The sequence below is a fragment of the Mirounga angustirostris genome, unplaced genomic scaffold (assembly GCF_029215605.1).
Source record: "Mirounga angustirostris isolate CCGP_5_RB_7025 unplaced genomic scaffold, mMirAng1.0.hap1 SCAF_9, whole genome shotgun sequence".
Lineage (NCBI taxonomy): Eukaryota > Metazoa > Chordata > Mammalia > Carnivora > Phocidae > Mirounga > Mirounga angustirostris.
Window position 1 is genome coordinate 100292978 of NW_026991717.1, and position 17033 is coordinate 100310010.

At 45.2% G+C, this 17033-nt stretch overlaps 1 protein-coding gene and 1 non-coding gene across 6 annotated transcripts in view; both read left to right on the plus strand.

Moving 5' to 3' along the window:
• Nucleotides 1-17033, plus strand: part of SAMD4A (sterile alpha motif domain containing 4A) — a 206657-nt gene that overhangs the window by 77890 nt on the left and 111734 nt on the right. The gene's annotated exons all lie outside the window — the stretch shown is intronic.
• On the plus strand, nt 7776-7882 carry LOC123862574 (U6 spliceosomal RNA). Its single transcript, XR_006795276.1, has one exon. It is a non-coding gene; the product is annotated as a U6 spliceosomal RNA (small nuclear RNA).

The following is a 17033-nucleotide window of genomic DNA, read 5'->3' on the forward strand; positions in this document are numbered from 1 at the left end:
GCTGTATAGATCTTTAGAGTGATTTCATCAGTTAACCTCCTGGATGGTCAGGAAAGACTTGCTTTCCCAAGGTCGCAGGAGGCTAACCCATACATAAAAGTGCAGTTCACTGTTCTGCAAGTAGAAGAGAGGCTTTTTCAGGGACCACATCAATTGATTGGTCTGCCCAAATCCCATGTCCTCCCCACCGTGGGGGAGAGGTGGGGTGGATGCTGGGGTGGCAATCACCGTGTTCGCTTTCCTTGGAAAACACAGAATCAAAGCAGTAGGAATTTATTCACTGAGTATATTCCAGCAAATGTAAGGTAGAACCCATTTTATTTCACTGGTGCTCTTTTCTCCCTTTCCTTTGGACATTCCTCTTCATTGAAAGACAGTGAAATATAATGGTTAAGAGAAGAGGCTCTGGAGCCAAAATGGCCAGGTGTGAATCCAGGCATTGCCTCCTACTGGGTGTGTGATATCAGGCAATTTATTTGACCTCTTTGTGCCTTTTCTTTTTAAGATTTATTTGTTTAGGGGCGCCTGAGTGGCTCAGTTGGTTAAGCGACTGCCTTCGGCTCAGGTCAGGATCCTGGAGTCCCGGGATTGAGTCCCACATCAGGCTCCCTGCTCGGCGGGGGGTCTGCTTCTCCTTCTGACCTCTTCCCTCTCGTGCTCTCTGTCTCTCATTCTCTCTCTCTCAAATAAATAAATAAAATCTTTAAAAAATAAAAAAAAAAGATTTATTTGTTTATTTGAGAGAGAGAGAGCATGTGCGATGTGAGCCCCCCCCCCCGCCCCCCTGGGGAAGGGGTAGGAGCCGAGGGAGAGGGAGAGAGAGAAAGAATCCTTGAGCAGACTCTCCACTGAGCATGGACCTGATACAGGCTCCATTCCAAGACCCCAAGATCGTGACCTGAGCCAAAATCAAGAGCTGGCCCAAGCGCCCCTGACCTCTTTGTGCTTTAATGTTGTCTTCTGTAAAATGAAGATATATAATACAATTTGCCACATAGATTTGTTTTGATAAGGAGTTGAGACATGTAAAGTGCTTAGAGTGTTTGGTGCATAATCTGAATGATCAACAAATATTTATTATTTATATTATTGAGGAAGGTAGCTTTGTGGTGGACATGGAAAATGAATAAAAATCAGATGGGCAGGGTTATAGATTTTAAAGGGTTAGATTCGTATCCTTAACTTCCCTTCCTGTAGAATTCAGCTCTCCAATAATCTTTGGTTTCTGTTTTTACCCTTCATTGTTTCAGTAGATTTTCATATCACATCACTCTGTCAAGACTGCTTTTCACTGATCGCATCTTTGGTTGACTATTCTCTGTTGACATATTGAGAGATACTTTGAAGCTGTCCAAGGCTCTTCTCCCCAAGGTGCTCCTTTGGAGGAGCTTCTGTTCTTGGTACGGTGGACCCCTCCCAGCATGTCTTCTGTAGGTCACCCCTTCCTGGCTTTTCCCCCTTGAGCTTGGACTTGCCTTAGTTGGCAGTATTGGGAGAAGCCCCCTAACTCGTGATAAGTCAAGCACGAACCTGTCTGCTGAGAGACTAAGAGATGCTGAGATATTTGCCCAGATATCCTCTAAAATAAGTAGCAAGAATTATAGTAAAGCTGATTCTGGGACTAGCTTTATATGCGCTTTCTCCTATTTTGCCAAGCCCACAGGGCAAAGTGACAGATAGCGTGATTTTTTTTTTTTGCCATTTCTCCATTCCCTGAAGAAACCTAACATCTATTTTCCAGTGGAAGTCAATGCCAGATTGACAAGTATTTAGGGTGCCTTTTATAGGAATGCATGCATTCCATCTACTCTATACCTGTGTCTAATACCTGTAGTATGAGCATTTTTCAATTTCCTCACTAAACTTACAGTGACATATATTAGCCATTAAAATGCTTTATTATAAAATATTCCAGGTACCTTGGCCACCGAAACAAATTAGTCCACCCACCACCTATCTGCGTTATAATGAGAAACTGAAACTGATAATTAGCTAAAAACTTTCCTTCGGTACATCACACGATCATGATGTTCTTGTAGGAAGACTTCTCCTCACTGCGCTGCTGCGTTCCCACCCCTGTAGGTGCAGCTTTCCTCCCGGACTCCTTTCTCGCTTTCCAAGGCAGCCAGAATGAACTGTGTGATTGGACTGCCAGTCTTGCTTGCTCACTGCCGGTCGAGGGGTCAGAGAGATGCCAGCTTTTTGGAGGAGAAGAGGAGAGGTCAGCTGGAAGCATGATTTCTAGCTTGGTAGTCAAGGTTTTTTGGCCGAGGGTGTTGCAACTTTGCTGTCAAAGTTGTGCCGGGTTCTCTGCTAAGGCACAGGCACTGTCCGTCCTCTACTGTGGGACAGTCAGGCCAGATGAACACCAGCTCTTCCCTACGGGCCAGCTGCACCGGGAGGACAGTCAGCCTTGCGGAGTAAGTGACAGTTTCAGGAAACTTCATATGAGGATGGTTGAAATTAGCCAATGAAGAGCCAGGCTCCTTTCCACCTATCTCTTGGCGGTGAGAATGTCCTCTTTGGGTTCTACTTGGCAATTTTGTAGATCTGGCTAGGATAAAGATTGCATGGTGGGGAGATCCCACCCATCCCAGGAGCTGAGGCTCTGCAGAGTGAAGACTCCTTTTACAGCGCACTTCAACGTTAGGTTCCGAGACCTTGAGGTCAAGAGTACTCTTTAACTGAATCACATGACATACATGTAAGAGGAGCTTAAAGGGAAGGTATAATTATTTAGCTCTCCAATTAATTACAAATGTTACCCGGGGACCACAGAGCTCCTAGACCTCCCCATGGAAGCTCAGTGACCCCCTCACATTCCAGATCTGGGCTGTATTCTCCTGCAAGGTCTCAGCCAGCCAGAGTTTCAGCCTCCTTCTCTGGGCAAATGACTGCCAAATTCCATCTCTAGGTGGCCCCCATCCTTACATGCCCGAAAGCTTGTTTGACATCCTGCTCTGGGTGGGTAGCCATCTGACCCTACGACAGTCAAACCCTACCACCCCCAACAAGAGTCTCTTCCTCATCCAGCCATCGTCTGCGGCCAGACCTCTCTGCACATTTGTGATCTTTCCACTGTGGTATCCACTTGGCCTCCAAGTGAGATTCATTCCATCTTGCCAGCATTCCCCCCAAGCTGCTCTACCCTCTTCCCATTGTAATGTCCTTACTTCTCACTCTTGGTTTCCACTCTCACATCTTCTAAGATTACATTCATTAGAAGAAAAGTCAGACTGAAGAATTAGGCACACCCTCTGGCTAGCTATGTTTTACATGCTGTGCAGGAGGTAGAGAATGAGCAGAATTGGGCCAGGCTGGTGCTTAGAGGAGGATGACACTGGGCAAGTCCCTTGGCTTCTTGGAGGTCCCGTTTATGCACCTGTAAATTGTGGCTGCCTCATTCATAGGCTGCTTGTGAGGGCTTGATATCATAATCAGGCAAGGAAATAAATGAAACTGGGCAACCAAGTATCCAATTTATCTCTGGCTCTCTGTGTTATAAAGAGGAGATATTTAGGATTGCAGTTCCACATTGCTGTGGCTGTTTTGGGGTCCCTTACATGACAAGGAACGTGGAGGATGCTAACATTTTGTTCAGCATGCTGGAGTCACCCAGCTATCTCAGGCTGTGCCCAGCTGCTCGAGGGCTGAGGGGATCAGTATCTCCACAGGCCTGTGAGGCATTCGAGATGCGTCATGGTCAGGAAGTCAGTCTCAAAGTTCCTGAGAGACCTGCCATCTTCCCTGGGGGTATCCATTCTTATCAGGGCTATTAACAAAATTTTTTGTGGGGGGTATTTTTTGGTGGTGGCATTTGGTTCTTTTATGGCCCTTACTTTATCTGGATCATGAATAATCAACTGATGAATCCCTGTCCCTGTTCTCATTCTTCAGCAGACATTTCCTGGGCATGCTCTACTTGGCGCTTTAGGGAAAGAAAGATGGATGGGAGCTAGTGGTCATGAGGTAGAACATAGCACCTGAAAACAAACAGACCGTCACAGAGCCCCGCTGTCAGAGTGCTGGCTGACTCTGGACTCTGAAAATTTCCTTTGGAAACTACCAGCACTGTGTCCCTACCTGGGACTTGGCTTGAGACAACCGTAGGTCCTAGTATAACAGCACACTGGGACAGAGCTTAGGTGGCCTAGTGTCATCACCCGGGGGGAGGGGGTGTGCTGGAGCCAGGAAGGGGAAGTAGAGAAGGGAGCCAGGCCCACTCTAGAGCCCCTTGTCAGTCTCCCTCCCCTGGTCCCAGGGTCTTGGCCAGTCTAATTTCCCAGCTTCCCTGTATCTAAACTCTCCTTTGGATGGTGCCATACTGTTCTCAAATCACCTGCCTTCCTTTTATCCTTGTAGGAACATGGGATGTAGATATTATTTTTATTTTCTTCATAACTCATGGAGGGAACCAAGCGTCCTCTGAGAAACTGGATAACTTGTTCTGGAAAGTGACAGTCTGGGGACATAAGCCCAGGCAGTTGTCACACTGTCATCCACTTCTCTCTCGGGACATTTGCCCCAGCACAGGTTTTTCCACAGGTGTCTTCTGTTTGCAAAGAACAGGAGAAAGCTCCATCTGTGGCTGAGGAGTGTTCCTAGAGAGTTTGTGGGAGTGGGAGCCCAGGAGCCAATAAGCGCCCAGGAGGACAGCAGCTCAGCAACGTGAGGGGACACCTTGATCTGCCAATGAGGGAGAACATGCCAGTCACCGCGATTGTCAAGCAAGGTTGTCATAGTGAGACCACACAAGAGTAGCATTTGGTAGTGCTTCATAGATACAGAAGCATGATTCGCTTTTGGTCTATATGCATTTTTATACCCAGGACAAGGGTCTACATATACTTGCCTTAACTTATGAGATTAAAATACTATAGAATAAACATTTTACATACCTATACTTCAGACACATAAAATAGAGTCTATAGATTGCTTTATTGTCATTTTATTCTTGAAGAGTTCAAAGCCCTGCCCCTGGTGTGTCTAGCATGTTCTGAGTCTGTAATTGGTTCATCAGGTGGTTGGGACAGAGCGCTGATTAGCAGATAAAAGCAGACCACTGAGGTAGACCTTGGGGAATCTAGCCCAGAGTTTCCTGTTCTGTGAAGATAGCTTCCATTCCAGTCAAGACCACCATTTGGATCTTCTGTCTATTCATTAATCTCAGTCCTTAGTGAATCTATTACTGTGGGTCATGGATTTGTTCCTTGTGCATGCACATTAGCTGCATACTATTCCATGGCCAGGGGTCACTCCCAAAGACTCTACCAGCTGTTTCCACATGTCTGCTATTGGTTGGGAAAAGTTTGGTGGGAGAGTGAGTAGGATGCATGCAAATCTGTGCCCACTAATGGAAAAATATATTCAGGTGGTGTGAGGCATCTCTGTCTGAGGACAGTCTCTTACATTGACAGCTGTGTCCTAGGTGCTGAATACAATTTTTCCCCTCAGAGAGCAGAATTACGGGGGTGCAGGCTACAAGAGTAAATGACTGAATGCAGTGCTTTATTCACTATCCGGGAAGAGTAGTAGGCATTGAGATCAGTAGCTGCCATTCTTACAAAGAAAAGCTGAGAGCAAGGGGTTGGGTGCCTGAGCAGGGCATCAGATAGGAGCGGCCCTCATGCACAGCGACATTCGGGGGCTTTCGCTGTAGCCACACGTGGCTGTTCTCGCCCTGGGGTTCTTGAAGCATGCCCGTGACCAGTGTTTTCATCACTAAGGTCTAGATAGAAAAACCAAGCATAGTAAAGTTAGGTGATCTATTCAGCCCAGAAAGATCATGGCAAATTGAAATAACACTTGTGGATACTTTGCTCCATTGAGTTAGAGACTTGACAGGTGGCAGTGGAGGGGTGGAGATCCATAGTAGCTGAGATTCAGGCTTTGCTCATTCTCGTGTTTCTCACAAAAGGCTGTGTGATTATTGAACATCTTGACGGAGACCCCTACTAGATGGGACGCTTATTGACAGCCTACGTCCTGACCAGGGAGGGTCCTTGAAGGCACTCTTCAGCTCCCTCTGCCCGGGGTGTGGAGCTGCTGATGGCCTTGTGGGTTCCCACACCTGCGCCACCCCTGAGAGGTCCTGACACCAAAGGGGATGCCCTGGGAAGGGCTGCTAGAATTTCCTGTACTGCGGGGGCAGTAATCCAAAGGTCACAGACTCTGCAAAGGCACCGCCTTTGTTGCTCAGTGGAAGGCCCAGAACACAGGGGTCCGAGGTAATTGATCACACTGGGGAGACTACTCCATTGAAGTTGGACATAGCAGGACGAAGGAGAAGTGACTGAACTGATTAAGAACGGGCTTAACTGAAGAGCTAAGCTGCCTCAAATCTTTTGTGGAAGTAGGCAGGATGTAAATCATAAATCATAAATAAATAAAATGCACGAGCTAAATAAAGCCCCTTTAAATCTACCATCCCTCACATCTGCAAGTGTTGCAAAGTGGCAACGAAGTGGAATTGGCCTGTGTGGATGATTTGGGTGGGCGCTCCTTGACACTGAGGCGGGATTCAGCTTCAGATACTTCTCATCCACAATATGTTTATCCAAACCCTGGATAGCAGCCAGGATGAGTAAAATAATGGACTTTGGCCCAGAGTAATGAGCCAAGGCAACTAGGCTGATTTCTCGATCCAGCTGGAATTTTAGGGATTAAAGTTTTTAGTCAAATTATATATATAAAATATATATTATATAAAAATATGTACTTTATATATAATATGTAGTAGCACTTTACATATAAATATAAATGTATGTGATATATATTTTTATATAATATATACTATGTTATATATGAATATAAATATAAAATATATAGTTTTATATATAATATATGTTTTAAACTATATATGCTTATAACACGTGTTATAATATACTTGTATATATACTTATATATACTTATATATTCTGACTTTTTGGTTTTTCTCTGTTTGGCCAAAAGCATGACTACTTTTTCTTTCTGTTCTGTTTACAGCAGTGTTACTGCATCTTATGAGGAAGTTTATCCAATAGTATGTAAGATAAAAATCGAGCAGGCAAAATTACCCTTCAAAGCCTTAGAAAGGCCTCAGGTTAGAGACCGACCTACAGTTTCTCCCTAGGGCCAACCTGGGCAGTTTCTTTCCTCCCTGGCATGAGAATAGCTCGTTAGCTATTTCTTTGGTTGAGTCTCACCTGAGATTCAGAGAAGCTCCCTGGGCCCACTCCCAGCCAGGCCGTGCCCTGGTCCCCCAGCACGCGGGCCAGATGCCCGTGCGCCCGGGTGGCGGGGGACAGGCGAGGCAGCTACTCTGTCGTGGCCTCTCCCACTTCCCTGATCAGGGCAATCAGAAGCCAACTGAGACTTGTTTGTTCACAAACCTGTTTACACCAGGTGTACTTTTCCCATTTAAGACATAACTAAATGTTATGTAAACACATGATACATGAGTGTGAAAAGGAGAGGTGTTTCTATGAAGCTACACCATTGTCTTGGAAAAACTTATCCAGGATGAACAAAAATTGTGGGCAAATTAAGATAAACAAGATAACTTTAAAAGATTGTGGGGAACGTCATAAAAATCTAGGCAGATTCTGCAGTTCAGATTGCTTTTCAGCTGTCTTTGGTTTTTTATCATTTTTAAAGAAACTGGAACCTGAAAATCATAGCAGATTTCTGGTTTATACAGGAAACTGGGACTTCCAGAGAGTGGAAGACAAGGCATTGCTCCTGTACCAAATTTGTGAATGAGTGTACACTCATATATTTAAATATCTGTGAATATAATGCTCGTTTTGGCAGCACATATACTAAAACTGGAAGGATAGAGAGAAGATTGGCATGGCCCCTGCACAAGGATGACATATAAATATCTGTGAATATATATAAGTATCAATGAATCTATCTATCTATCATCTATCTATCTATCTATCTATCTATCTATCTATCTATCTATCTATAAGGAGAGTATCATTTTTATGATTCCATGCTTTGACCAGTTTTTCTAGACTGAGTGTCAAAGTGTCAACCAGTCATGATCTCTTTTGCAGCTGTGGCATGTTGCGTAAAATACACATGTCCACTGAGTATGTCAAGGTGCTTATACTATGCAGGTTACAAGAGAGCTGAGCCAGGCTGGGGAGGGAGCAGAAAGACACACATCTCCCTTATCATGCTCATCAAGGACCCATGTAACTGGGGGACACTGTGGGCAGACCTGTCTACCCGAGCTCTCTGACTGCACTCACTTTCTTTCTTCCACCCTCTCTCTCCCACCTGCTCTCTTTTCCTCTCTACCTCTTTCTCTTCTCTCCCTAACCAATGTAGTTTAGTTCAAAGAACTCTGAAATAAATAAGGAAGAGAGCATTCGGAGTTGAACAAGAGTATATTTCAAAGTACTTGTTTCTTTTTTTTTTTTTTTAAGATTTTATTTATTTGAGAGAGAGGGTGAGAGTGAGAGAACACGAGTGGGGGGGCAGGGGGAGGAGCAGAGGGAGAGGGAGAAGCAGACTCTCCACTAAGTAGGGAGCCCGATGCAGGGCTCGATCCTGGGACTCCCAGGATCATGACCTGAGCCAAAGGCAGATGCTTAACTGACTGAGCCACCCAGGCGTCCCTCAAAGTACTTGTTTCAAGAAAGATAGTCTTTAGCTTAAAAAAGATTTGAAATATTTATTTGTTCATGTGAACCCAACACACACACACACACACACACACACACACATACACACACACAGAGGAGAGAGGGAATTCCTTTAAATAATGAGATAATGAGATGCGATTTATTAATATGTGACTTCCATTTGATAGTTCAGGAATATACCTATTTCTCATGAAGTGAGATCAGGATATAATGAAAGAAATCTTATTTTAGGTGTCCTAAAATCCAGTGGGTCAATTTTCTGTCCTCTCTGGTCTAAAAACATTTTCGAAAGACCTTCCTCTGTCTCTGTGCTTTCTCTAGACTCTATATCAGAGCACAAACAAGTGCAGGAAAAACTGAGAATACCTGTAGATACCGGACACGCTAAAAGAGGTATCTGAGAGCCCTCAGGAAGAATAATATTTTACCATGAGGTAGCTTTTGTCTTTCACAACAACAGCCGTATGAATGTGCTTTAATTTATGCTAACCTGGAATGCTTAAAATCATAAAACAGGTATGATTATTAGATTCCTATTCATCCAGGGAATGCAGATCCCAAAGATAAGTATGCCGGAACATGAACTTCATGGGAAAGCATGCATCTATCTACCTCCAACAAAAAAGAGACCGTCCTTCATTTCAGTAATAGCTCTTTGGGGTTTAATTTTGATAGATTGTGAGGTATTTTATTCTAGCACCTAAACCAGATGCTTCTCTCAAGTTAATGGGGGAACAACTGATGGCTGCCAGATTAACTAGGAAAGAAATATTTCTCTCTGCAGTTCTGGACAATAATGCAATTTAATGGCATTTCACCTGGGTGGACTTTTAAGATGGATGCATTTGTCTTTTGCCTCTCAGGGCATAGGTCCAAATTTGGAGCAGATGGTGGAAAAGATGGATGGCCACAGAGATCTCCAGGTGAAATTTGTTGGATTTCCGCAATCCTCATTAATTCCTGGTTGACCGGCATCCATCTCCATCACTCTGACCCTCCATAATGAATTCTGATTTCTGAGGATTTTCTGGGTCTAGAATAACCAAAATGTGCTGACTAAAATCTGAACAGATTGAAAGAAGCACTCACCTGCTATTTCAGGCTTTTGGAAGAAAGGGACTATCTCAACCTGAAATCTTGTTGTTCTTACTTTGAGCAATGATGGATATTCTTTCCTGGGAATGGGACACAACTGGGCAGGGTATGAACTCGAAAGCTCAGGGAGTGAGTTTAAGAGACAAATTTCTTCTGCTGTTGTTCAGGTAAAGGAGAGACCTTTGGGTTCTTAGATTAAGTCTGATGAGAGACTCACCACCCATCACTAAGCAAGACTGACAGGGGTCACCCCAACTATGGAATGAAGTATAAGGAGAAGCAGATGATTGTGGGAAAACCCCATTGTTCCAGGCCATGGAGGTAAAGAGGGGACCCCCAAGATCAATGGAAGGAAGGACCCATGGGAAGTACGAGGAACAGCAATGCTTCATGGATTTAATTAAAACAGTGCCTATGTGAGCTTCTTGATTCATGGCCTGATATTCTCATTTACTTCCACATTAGGGTAGGCTTATTGACATAATTGTTTTTGCTTATACTGAAGCCTCTCCTGCTAACCAATTTGTATTACTATTATTTTTTATTGCAATTGTCTTAGCCCCCATTCTGAGCCAGATGTCTTCAGTTTATAAACATTGCCAACGACACTTAACTAAGAGGACAAATGATCCCCATTTATGATGAGAATTTATGTGTGATTGTGACAGGGTGAGCATTAGCCCTTTCATTGCCATAGACCTACAGACACGTATCTATCCGCACATGTTGGGAGGGAGGGAACATACCAGTAAACAAAACCTGGCAAATCGTAGGTACCTAAGACCACAGAAGAAAATGCCCAGGAGATGTGCACTTAGTTTTAACAAAAGCTAAATAAGTGTGATGTTTTTCAATGGGCCTTCTCTTCACCTGAGCAGAATGACAATATTTTACTAGTCAACCAAGACATACATCAAGATTTAAACCAACCTCTCACCTTTCATGCAAAGCCTAACCTCAGTGGTTATTAAAAATAAATGGGATTTAAATAAATGTAGAAGCACCTATTTTATTTCTAATTTCACACTCTTGTATTTTGCACTGTGGTTTTAGATCTGTTTGTGAAGGCTGACTGGGGCAAAAAAGCAGTCCTGAGAGACATCTGGGAAGGGACCAGGCTTTCAACTCCATGACAAAGTCCCAGGCTCTGGGTTCAGCTGTTACCAAATCACCAAGTGACCTCAGTCCAATTTCCCCACTTTGAAAACTGGGCGCCTGGGTGGCTCAGTTGGTTAAGCGACTGCCTTCAGTTCAGGTTATGATCCTGGAGTCCCGGGATCGAGTCCCATATCAGGCTCCCTGCTCAGTGGGGGGTCTGCTTCTCCCTCTGACTCTCTTCCCTCTCGTGCTCTCTGTCTCTCATTCTCTCTCTCAAATAAATAAATAAAATCTTTAAAAAAAAAAAAAAGAAAATGGGAACAATTACGCACACTGTCTTTTTATGGGATACGGTGGTATCTATGACTGGTACCACTGGTGGCTTTAGGCTGAGTCTGAGGGTGTAACTCTCCTCTCTTCCTCAAGGACCGCAAGTGTAGGTCAGGGATCCAGGTCCAGGGAGGGCATTGGCTTTAATTTCTGCCTAGTCAACACAGCAGTTACAGCATCCAGTAACCCACCGTCATTCTGATTGGAGAGTCAAGGAGAGGTGCATGCCATTCCTCCACATCCTGACATTCTCCTGGATTACCAGCTCTCTTTCTGTCATATTTTCCCTGCTCACAGGGCCGGTGACCTGGGCGAAGTCTCCGTGGGCCCCCTCCTTTTGCTGTCACCTGTTATGTGTTTCACCAGTAACTGACTTCCAGGTGAATAGTAATTCATTCACAACTGTTCTCACGGGCGTTATTTTGCTTTCTCGAGAATGTTTACTAAGTTCTTACCGTGCTTACACTTTGCTGTCTTCCTCTTGTTAACTTGAGAGAACTGTGGAGAAGAGTGGGGACGGGAGTCCTCCAGACCAGGCAGCTGTCCCGTGGGGGGGCCTCCTTCCCGAGCCTCTGAGTCTTCAAGGCTGCCTTGTGCAGTTGTCTTCCAACTGTTCGCTCTGCACCTGGCCCATCCTGCAGGCCGCCACCAGACGTCCCCCGTACCGCTGTCCTGGTATACTTTCCTCCTCAGAGCCTGTCCCTCGTTGTATGCCCACCAGCCTCCAAAACCTGAGCGCATCTCTTTTCCCTCCTGCTCTCCCCAAACCCGTTCTCTGCTGCCGCCAAAATATGCTATTAACTAGTTCCCGAATCCTTTTGTGCCTCTGCACATTATCCGTCCTCCCCTCAATTCCATCTCCCTGCCTCCGAGCCGCCCTTCAGGACCACGCATGAATCCGGAGCCCACGAAGCCCTCCGTGACTGGCCCGGCTAGAGACCCTTTCTCTCCCCTCTGAGTTGTGGTACTGATGGTGTCATCACTCAGATGGCATGGTGTGTGGGGCCTGGCTGGGTACTATTGCTTTCTGTTGTCAACATCCCTAGAAGTATCTTGGGCTTACAGGTGAGGAAACCACAGAGAAGTTAGTGATGGTGCTGGGGCCAGAGCCCCATTCCCCAAATCCCAGACTGGTGATCTTTTTCTCCTACAGCATTTTACCTTCTGTCCTTCCTTGGAGGACAAGGACTCTACCCTGTCTATATTCTAAGTTTACATAGCATCCTATGTAGAGACTTGTATCTAGGGGATATTCAGTAAGTGTTTATTGAAAGAAAGCAAAGGGAAGAAGATAGGAAGGGGAAAAAATAGTAATAGCTAACCTTTATATGGCCCTTTTGTTTTACCTTAATCCCTTTCTAGTTTACTTCCTTTAAATCCCTAGAGGGTGCCTGGGTGGCTCAGTAGGTTAAGCGTCCGACTCTTCATCTCAGCTCAGGTCTTGATCTTAGGGTCTTGAGTTCAAGTCTTGTGCTGGGCTGCACGCTGGGCGTGGAGCCTACTTAAAAAAAAAAAAAATCCCTACGAAATAGGTCCTGTTATTCTCAGCCCCATTTTATAGGTGAGAAGACCGAGGCAAGAGAGGCTAAGTGACTTGCCCAAGGTCACAGAGCTGGTAAGTGACAGAGTCAGGACTTGAACAGAAGGAGTCTGGCTCCTGAGCCTGTGCTCTTCTACCGTGTTCTGCTGCAGGGTCATGAAGGGACGGACAGACAGGGAAAGATACAGAAAGAAGGACGAGCCTCAGATCAGTGCCCAAGACAACAAAGCAGAGGACATTTAGATTAGGCTGCCATGTTTTGTCTTCTTTTAATTTCCGTTGAGAAGGAGCACCATACATCAGAGCAATGGCCGGCCTACGGAGTTTGTCCCTACCGCCTGGATTTGCTAGAAATTTGTTAGAAATTGATTGCTGTGAAACTCCTTGAACACATGGCACCCAGATTGCCTGCCTTATATTCTAGTTGCTATAGGAGGATTAGCCGGGGGACTGTTAAATAGCTCACATGCCCTCCACCTGGAGTCCCTTAGCAAGGGACTCTCTCCCCAGACGCTCCCTCCCCAGACGCTCTCTCCAGAGCACGTGCTTTCCATGGAAGGCTGCCTTCGAGGGAACAGTCACAGACTTGAAATCACCACGACTGGAAATGAGTAGCAAATGTGTCAAGTTTGGCTAAATCAAGCTGATAAAGAATATTGAATGGGGGCTCTTATCTTTGAAGCATGACTGTTAACGTGGTTGGTTTTTAACCAGGCTCCCAGTAGCTCTTAGTATTTCTGCTCACGCTAGCACCACTCTGCCTTACACACAGAAGAATCTATCTTAAACGTACTGTGAACTTTAGAGCATGTTAACGGAAGTGGCCTATCATTCAGGAGCATGGGAAGATGATTTTGCCAGCATTGAGAGAACACTTTGCACCCAGAATCCTAGAGTGAACAGAATACTACTCCAGCTTTGATGAATCACAGCTGAATCATGTTTAAGTGCGTGCTGCATTTTGAGGGATTCCCTTCTTCCCCCACCACCCCCCACCCCTGCAGGGTGAAAAGCATTGCTCTTCCTGTGTAAAACCATTATTTACACCCAAGACCACTAAAACGTTTTTGTGGCGGTGTTGTGAACGCATCAACTGGTTGTTGTGGCACAACTAAGACAACTTTATAGGTTAATGAAAAGTGATTTATCTTTCTTCTAAGCAGAACATTTAGTTCTCTCTCTGCCTCTTTGACTCCAAGCAAATCTGTCTGGCCCCATCCCTTGCCCCCCCTCCCGCATCTGTACCACCCTCTTGGATATCTCGTGGTACATTTTTTATGACCATGGTCCTGTCTGTTCCTAGTAATTAAGAACTCTCTGAGCAATGTGAAAGTAGGTTACTGTTCATCTGGTTTCTTGGAAGCACTGGGTGTGTGCAAGGGTAATTTTTCACCTAAAAGACGAAACCAAAGAGAGAGTCCAGGAAGTAAAGAATGAGTGGACCAGGTAGCTTGCTCTTCGTAGCTCCTGGGGGACTGTAGGCATTGCTGCTATAGTGGATGGAGCCCAAGCCGACCCTGAAGGACGCAGATCTGCGTTCATGCTCCCGTGCTATATTTTACCAGCTTGTGACCCTGACCAGAAGAATTCGCTTTTCCAAATCTCAGTTCCCATCTGTGGACGAAGGATGACAAGGCCTAACGTACAGGGTTATTGAAAGGATTGCAGACACTGGATGTGAGTGCCCGGCGCTGGTGTGCAACCACGGCTAGTGGTTTTCCTTGTTATTTCTGCTGTTGTCCTCACTGCCATTACTACATTACTACTGCCTCTCCAAGTAGCTCTTGTATCAAAACCATGTTCTTGTATATGAGGAGCCAAGGGAACTTGACCCCTGCTGCTTCCCATGCACATAGGACACAGCTTTAACCTTCCAGGCAACCTGCTTTCCTTACCAGAGCAGCTGCACGTGCTCCAAAAACAAAGGAAAATATAAAATGTGCGACTACATAGGGATGAAAACAAAGAATGAAGTGCTTCCTCACTCCAACTGGGATCCCTTGCTGAGTGGGTACCTTCTTCCTTCCTTGTTTGCTTCCTTCCGCCCACAAATACTGACAGGTACCCACTGTGCAGGTGCAGGGCGCAGAGGTGAGCCCTAGGGGCCAAAGTTGAATCCCACATGGATTCTGTCCTTAAGAAGCTTACCATCTCCCCGGAAAGAGGAAATGCCCATAAACATCCAGGAAGTTAGGTAGAAAATGGTAGGACCATAGGAAAGACATTACTAAAGGGCTATGGAGTTTAAGTGAAGAGCAAAATTTTAGCTGGAGTTGGGACATGCAGGTTTTATGAAAGAGGCAGCTTAGTCATCATTAGGATCACAGATTTGAGGGTTGGGCCATTAGGTTCAAACCTTGGCCTTGCTACTTCCTTGTTTGGGCTACTTGATCAGGCTGGGTCACATCTCTGTGCCTCTGCTTCCTCATCTTTAAAATGGGTATAATAATAGTATCTACCTCTCAGGGTTGTTGTAAGGATAAAGTGAGTTGTGTGAAGTGCTTAGAACAGGTATGGATTTACCCTCCAAGCAAAGGTGGGCAGAAATATTCTTTCTAGACGGAGGAGTAACATGAGCCAAGGCAGAGTCTGCTCTGAGGTACAGAGTTGGAGAAGGTGAGAGAGGGGGAAAGGCAGCTTGAGTTGAGATTATGGATGCTCCTGAGTGGCAGGCCAGGAACCTTAGACTTTACTGAAAATGTGAAATGAAATCAGTCTTCTAGAGTTCCATAGTCGGTGCATGCGAAGCCAGAATCTGAACGTGTCTCAGTGTAGGTCTCTACATTTCAGTTGCAGTGAACATGGCAATGAACCAGATGCCAGCAGGCATGAAGTCGAAACTTGGATTAACAAGGCTCAACACATGGGCCTGAACTGATACCTCAGGGAAGATGGGCAGCAGAGCCCGAGCAGGAAGCGAAACCATGGAGCGAAGAGAGGGGAGGTGCAGAGGCATGGGGGGGGAGGGCGGCAGGAAATGTCACCCCATTACCCCTATCCACTGCTTCCTTTTTAGAGTACAGATTTTTTTTCTTCAGGGTAGAGTCAGCCCTTTTGTTTTTGTTTTCGTGTGTCGTTTTATTTCTTTTGAGCCTTGGGACGCGTGCAGTCATCTTTACTTTCTGTGTTAGCGTGGTAGGGAGGTGGGGATGATTAAAGCTGACCTTAGGAGACTTTGTTTTTGGTGATCTATAGATGTCAGGCTTTGTCAGGATCTGGAATGTGTTGTCCTCTGCCTCCTCTTCTATGCTCCTAGAGCAGGATTCTGTAGGATTTCGGAAAGGGCTGCATAATGTTCAACAGGGCCCCCGAGAGGATGACCTCTTCTCTTGGAATTTGTCTTTAAATGAAAATTGGAGGGTTCGAATGCCTCAGGTTTGATTTACTTTTGACTTTAGCTGTGTAAATGCTATCTTCAATTTTTAAAATAATCATCGAAGTTATTTTGAGGGAGTAATATTGTTTTCAAGTTCTTAAGTTAAATTCATGGTTTTTAACTGTTATGGGGATGTGGGACAGTTCCTAAGACCCTGTGGAAGTCATTTAAAATTTGTTGTGGAATGGGGCGCCTGGGTGGCTCAGTTGGTTAAGTGTCTGACTTTGGTTCAAGACATGGTATCAGGGTCCTGGGATCAAGCCCTGCATTAGGCTCCCTGCTCAGCGGGGAGTCTTCTTGTCCCTCTCCCTCTGTCCCTCCTCCACTCGTTCCCTCTCTCTCTCTCTCAAATAAATAAGTAAAATCTTTTTAAAAAATAAAACTCATTGTGGAACAAAGTAGTATACAATAAATCTATATAGGTACCAAATCAAGATCAATTACATAGAATGTCTGTGTGCAGCATGGGAACAGGGAAATGATAAAGTGCAACTCTAATGTAATCTGTTGCTCTAGAGCCCACTATGCATCTCCCCACCAAGTGACCGGGAAGGAGACACCAGCACGTCAACCACTGGAAGTGGGATCTTCTGGTCCAGGCTGCATTTCTCTTGCAGTGGAGGCTCACCCAAAGAGATCTTGAATGATCTTCAGACCGGTGCCTGGGCCCTCTCTCAAGGGTTACCTTGTAAGCTAGGAAGGTCCACAAGCACATTCCTAAATGATGGGAAGTATTTGTTTTGATTTGGGCTTTAAAGGCATTTTTTCCATACTCCTCCAATGTCTCTTTATTAGAGCGTTATATTCCAGTCTTGGAAACTATTACTTACCCGTCACATCCTTGCTGAAGAGTGAAGTTTGCCCTCAGCTGTCTGACAGCCAGGTCACACCAACTTCAATGGAAATGGCACATTTTTGTCCAGAGGCAGAATTTAGCTTTTAAACTTAGGCCTAAAGGGCC